This window comes from Dipodomys spectabilis, unplaced genomic scaffold (assembly GCF_019054845.1).
Source record: "Dipodomys spectabilis isolate Male_0828 unplaced genomic scaffold, ASM1905484v1 ptg000250l, whole genome shotgun sequence".
Lineage (NCBI taxonomy): Eukaryota > Metazoa > Chordata > Mammalia > Rodentia > Heteromyidae > Dipodomys > Dipodomys spectabilis.
Window position 1 is genome coordinate 2,550,624 of NW_024870927.1, and position 5,914 is coordinate 2,556,537.

Below are 5,914 nucleotides of genomic sequence, written 5' to 3' on the forward strand. Positions count from 1 at the left end.
TTTTAGGATCCAATCTGCAGTTCTTTTTCTTTTGATTGGTGAATTAAGCCCGTTAATCTTAAGAGATAGTATAGAGAGATGCAGTATGATCATTGTTTTTCTTCTTTCCTTTCCTCCCGTGCTTGCTCAGATAGACTTCAATTAATGCCTGTCTGGGTGCAGGTCCCTGTTCCTGGTTGCTTTTCTCAGGTTGTGTTCCACCTCTTAGTAGTCTTTGTAATGCTAGCTTAATGTTTATGTATTAATTTTGTTTTTCTTTGCTATTAAAAATTTTCAGTTCTCCATCGAATATGAATGCTAGCTTTGCCAAGTATATCAGTCTGGGTTGTCAGTTATTGGTTCTCAGGGCACATATCTTACTTTCCCAGGCCTTTCTTGCATTCAGTGTTTGTGTGAGATATCTGTAGTGATTCTAATATTTTTCCTGTTGTAGTATAGCTCCTTTTTCATTTTTACTGCATGCAAGATTGTTTCCTTGTCATTCAGATCTATCATTTACACTATGATGTTTCTAGAATTGTTTCTCCTGGGATCCTGATTCTTAGGTGTTCTATATGCTTCTGTTATGTAGATAAGATGTTCTTTTTTGAGACGGGGAAAATTTTCACCGATTATCTTGTGGAACAGGTGTTGCATTCCCTTGCTTTGATATTCCTCACCTTCCCATATGAAGGTTAAATTTCTTGGCACTATCTGCTTGCTCTTGAATTTCCCTTTGGCATAATTTAAGTGATTTTCCATATCAGTCATTTTTGGTCCAGTTGATGTATTCTGTCTTCTGTATCTGACACTCTACATTCCATTTTGTTCACACTGTTAACTGTGGCTTCCATTGTGGTTTTCATGGAGGAAATTGACTCATTTATGGATTCGATGTTGGTTTTCAAAATACTAACCTCACCTCTTAATGAGTTGTATACTGCCTCTATTTTGTCACTTATCTCATGGCTTACTGAGGTGTGTGCTGCCTCTATTTTTGCATGCATCTCCAGTTTGATGTCCTGCATCTCTTTCGATATTTCGACCCTGTGTTCTTTCAATTTCTGGTCTATTTCTCGCTTTATTCCTTGAGTAATTGCCTTCAGCATCCCTTGGATGTACTGTTTGTCTTCCATTCCTGCTTTGCTCTCACTGGGGCTCTCCCCTGTGTGGCTGCTGGCTTTTAGAGATAGCTTGCTATCCTAGGTGTTGATAAACCTTGTAATTTATCTCTGTGATTTTCTCATGGGGATTCAGGGATTATTGCAGACTAATCTGAACTTTTGTTTTGGTCAATAGGTGTCTGTCTTTGCTTGGTTACTGTTTCTGTGCTTGTAGAGAGAGTATGTACCTGATCTCGGTTCTGTTGAGGGCCGACCTCTAGCTTATGGTCTGACCCACACAGAGTTCTCAGCTCTCTGCTGTAGATCACTAGCCATTCCCGCCTTTAGAAGGGTTGAGCAGCCTAGATTGCTCCTGTTTGTTCCTACAGGTGCTCTTGGCGAGTTCAGATGTGCTGGATGTACTCTCCCAGATGCTGGAGTCTGCTATGGGCTCCTGATGTTTTGTTTTGTTTTACTTTTTTAGCTAGTTGTGGGCTTGAACTCTGGGCTTGGGTGCTGTCCCTCAGCTCTTCAGCTGAAGGCTGGCACCCTACCATTTGTCCCATAGCACCACATCAGGCCCTTTCTGTTTATGTGTTGCTGAGGAATCAGATCCAGGGCCTCTTGCACCTAAGAAAGCACTGTACTGCTTAGCCACCTCACCAGCCTGAGCTCCTGACTCTTATCAGGTGCTGGCAGCCTGTATTGTCCAATTCCCAGCCTAGAATATATGGGTTTGGGTCTTGTGGGGTTTGGGTTTCTCTTGTCCTGAACTCCCCGGGGTCTTTTGCTGTCACAGGCATGATTCCCAGGGGGTGCAGTTCCCTGTTTTTCTCCCCTCTGCTGAGGCATATGCTCAGCTTCTGATTTCAGTTGCAAGGCGTTGGTTATGTTGCTCAGGCACCGTGTCCCCAGGCCTGGTCCCGGCCCCCAGCCTGGGGCACACCAGTTTGACCTGTGCTGCTGTGTATCCCACCTAGATTACGCAGCCTGGAGTACACATTTCAAATTTCTTCCACCATTGGGTGTCTAGACCCAGGGGCTCTGTTCATGGCTTGGGCGTTTAATCTCCCTTCCAGGGTCACTCTTGTTCTAGCCTGGCCAGCTTAGTGTGCTCCATGGGCTGGTGGAGCCCTTGAACATTTTCTAGTTTTAGTGGTACAGATTTTGGAGTAGGGGGTCTGGGGATTCCCACCAGCTTTGAGACCAGAGGAATACACTGTCCCCTGCAGGGTACTCACCCTGTAGCTAGTTGTTGTTTTTGTGTGATGTAGGTTGCTGGTTGCCGTTGCAGACAGATTTCAATTGAGGTGGTTGTGGGCTGGCCTGAGTGGTGGTGGCTCAGTGTGTTTCTCTCCTGTCACTGCCTCCATTGACACTATTCCGGTCCACTCCACGGGATGGGCCTCTGGCCTCCACTGGAGGGGTGGAGGAGGGGCCTCTGTGCAGGTTCTGGGCTCTGGGGTTTGTCTCTGCACTCTCCAGATCAGCACCAGTTCCTTTCAGTTCTTCTGCTCTGGTGTTCTGTGGGCATCTCGTCTATCTCTGGGGTTCCTGCCATGGGGCCAAGTGGCTTTGGCGGGATGGAGCCTCTCTGCTCAAACAGAGAATAAGGGGTAGGGGTGGGATCTTTGTGTAAGCTCCCTGCTTGGAGGTTTCTTCATTCATCACAATCAGTGGGTCTGACACTGGTACCTGAGGGAGCTTTGGTGTGGGTGATCTGCAGACAGCCCCCTGTTTCTCTGGCACACAGGCAGTTCCCACCAGGCCGGGCTGGCCATGGCTTGGTGCGCTGCTGTGTGGCCAATAAACGTTGGGGTAGGGTCTTCACGCTTCTCTGTTGTGAAATTCTTCTTTTTAACTTTATTTTTTGTTTTTCTCTGCTTCCTGTTTTTCTCTGGATGTTGGTCTTTTTGTTGTTGTTGGTCTCTTGGGGAGATTAAACGTTGGAACTGCAACTCTCTTTTTGGTTGGGGTGAACTGTGGCATTCCCCTACTTCCCCGTCGCCATCTTGGTCCCCCCTCGAGTTTTTGCTTTTTATAATCAGAAATAATTTTAATTTATCTGTTGAAATGAGTACTAAAACAACTAAAGATATTTCTGGTGCTTATATGAAAAATTATACTTTAAAATATTCTGTATTCTATTTGTATAATACCCATAATCTATTTTATTCTTTCCTAGATATAAGACTTTGAATACTACCTTGTTTTATAATATATAGGTTCATTAATAAATGTGTCCTTTCAGATTGCATTCCATACAGAAACAGTTTAAGATTCCTTTTTTACTAGGTGCTTATAGTATATTCCTTTAGAATAAAATGACAATGTTGTCTAATTTTAAAAGTTTTATAAAGATTATGCTATATAAAGGCCTTTCTAAGGCGAAGATTTAATTCACTGATGTCAAACTAACTTTTATTTATATGAATTAAATGTATTGTTACACTTTTAATTTTGTAATCAACTTTTTAATAATTGTTTTTCATTTCTTACATCTGAAGAATGAAAAATATGGAATAATTCACAGATTTTCATATCATCCTGTGCAATTGCCATGTTAATCTCTGTATTGTTGAAATTTGGGTATGTGCTTCTGAAGCATGTAATGTCCTCTAAATTTAGGTAGTTAATAATGCAATCTTCATACAAGATTATATCCTTGGGTGCCTATTTGTAACAAGGAAACTTTAATGTTCCTAACAATGCTACTTATCTTATTTCCCTAAAATTCTGTGTATAATGGAAAATAATTATATTGTTGAGTCGAATGCTCACGTTTGCAATTCTTTTGTCAATGACTATTTTAAGTCTTTTTCATTTTAGATTTAATCATACTTTGAAGCATTTTTAGCTAGGTCCAAAGAGGATGGCTTTTTAAAGTACTTATTTATCCAACTGAGTTAACTCTGTAGAGCTAATGGATTCAAAGTAAGCCTTGCATAAGAGCTCCTTCTAAACTTCTGCAGCTGAAATTTTCCCAAATGAGGTATTATTGGCACAAATGTTTACCTGACACTTCATCCTTCTTCCATGTAGGTTCAGACCAACCAGAATATCTTACCCTGACAGCGTAAATTGTCTTACTTAAACAAAACAAATCTTAGTTACAAGGGATCATAGAAAGATGAACATTTCAGACAAAACTGTTCAGACTAGAAGGTTTTTATCAAAATATAATTGTTCATTATACCTACCTTTTCAAAAGTAGCTAAGTCCAAGAAGGTGAAAAAATTGTTCATATGCATGATTACTTAATGTCCTGGCCTGTCTACCTTCCAACCAGGCAGGAACTTACACTACTGCCTTTCTATCACCATATATTTTCATAGATCCAGGAGAAGTCCATATGTTTCTCCTTGTTATTAGGCCTTAAATTGGTAATGTTTCCTCTTGCTTCCAGTCTATAAATCTACAAATGTAAAGGTTTAAGTCTAACTCTACCAAACACTGAGGTAGAGATAATGGAATAATACTTTAAAACAGAGTTGCTTTTGATACCCTAACCACAAAAGAACAATGTAAAACATGTGCCCTTTTTTATATTATATATAGTTATATATTTTATATTTATATGTGCTGATTTTATATTTCACACAGTGAAACTTACTAGAATCAATTGATAACTTGACAAATAAATTGATAATTATTTATTCCAATAAATAGAATTGGAATATAAATACTTAGGTTTAGAATATATATTAGAATATAAAAAGTATCAATGCAATGTCTTCCGTATAAACTTGTGATACCTTCTAAGTGTTTGTGGTCTTCTGAATTCACATTGTTAAAAATCAATGTTGTTTTCCTCTAATCTATAAGAGATTCGACTCTGATGCTCTATTTATTGTTTTAACTCGCTGGCCCCAAACTGTTTTTCTCCATATTTCTGAAGCATTCCTAAAGATTATACTCTAATTGTGGTAATATGATATCTAAAAGGCATTATTCTTCTATAGACCCATGGGTCCTAGTATCTTGTGGCCGAGTTACCTGCATTGTCAGATAACAAGGGCTAGACTTCTCACCTAGTCCTATGCAACATGCCAGCAGAAAGTAACTGAAAATCCATCTCAATTTCTCATTTCTCATAATATTTCAGGGCCCCAATTCCTTGAGATACAAGAATTAGCAACAAGAAATTGTGTAATGCAAAGCAACTTAAAATGAAAGATGAGGTCACAAAATCGAGAGAAAGTACTGTATTTCAAACTCAATTTACAGATGACCAGCCCATATGAGTGAACAAGATCAGAAAGTTTCAAAAGATTATTTTTAATACCCCTCCCGTAATGATTAATGTAAGATTTCAGCCCAGCATATGTGAGCCCAAAAATTAGTTCATAGAAGGACAGATCCATGATTGATATGCCAAGCCAGGAAAACTTGAATTAGAGGTCAAATGTAATTCAGCAAACATTAATTGAGAAGATCGTTTGTGCTTCAAAACACTGGTACTTTAGTACAACTTGGTTCTGTGGAATAAAAATGTTGTCATTCTCAAACCAATGATTACCTACATTTAATCTCCTGAAAGTGTATTCCTTTTCAAATAAACTTTTTGAAATAACACTTGCCAAATAACATTTGATAAATAGATGACACTTAGTGACATTACAAGTTTTTCAAGTGTAGGGAGCAAGTTACAATAGAGCTGATTTATTTCCCCAGCACTAATGCCAAAAAGGTTGAACCATTCATTAAAGTGTAGAAATAGTACCATGCACCATTTGTGTTGTTCAGTAGGTGCCTTCCAGAAATTTGTTAAATAGATCAGCCTCCCATATTTCAACCTCAAACATTAGCTAATAAAGTAAATTCATCACTTA

At 39.2% G+C, this 5,914-nt stretch overlaps 1 pseudogene; it reads right to left on the reverse strand.

Annotated features, from left to right (window-relative positions):
* Positions 1–3,593: 3,593 nt before the first annotated feature.
* LOC122124872 lies at positions 3,594–3,688 on the reverse strand (annotated as a pseudogene).
* Between the last annotated feature and the right edge of the window lie 2,226 nt (positions 3,689–5,914).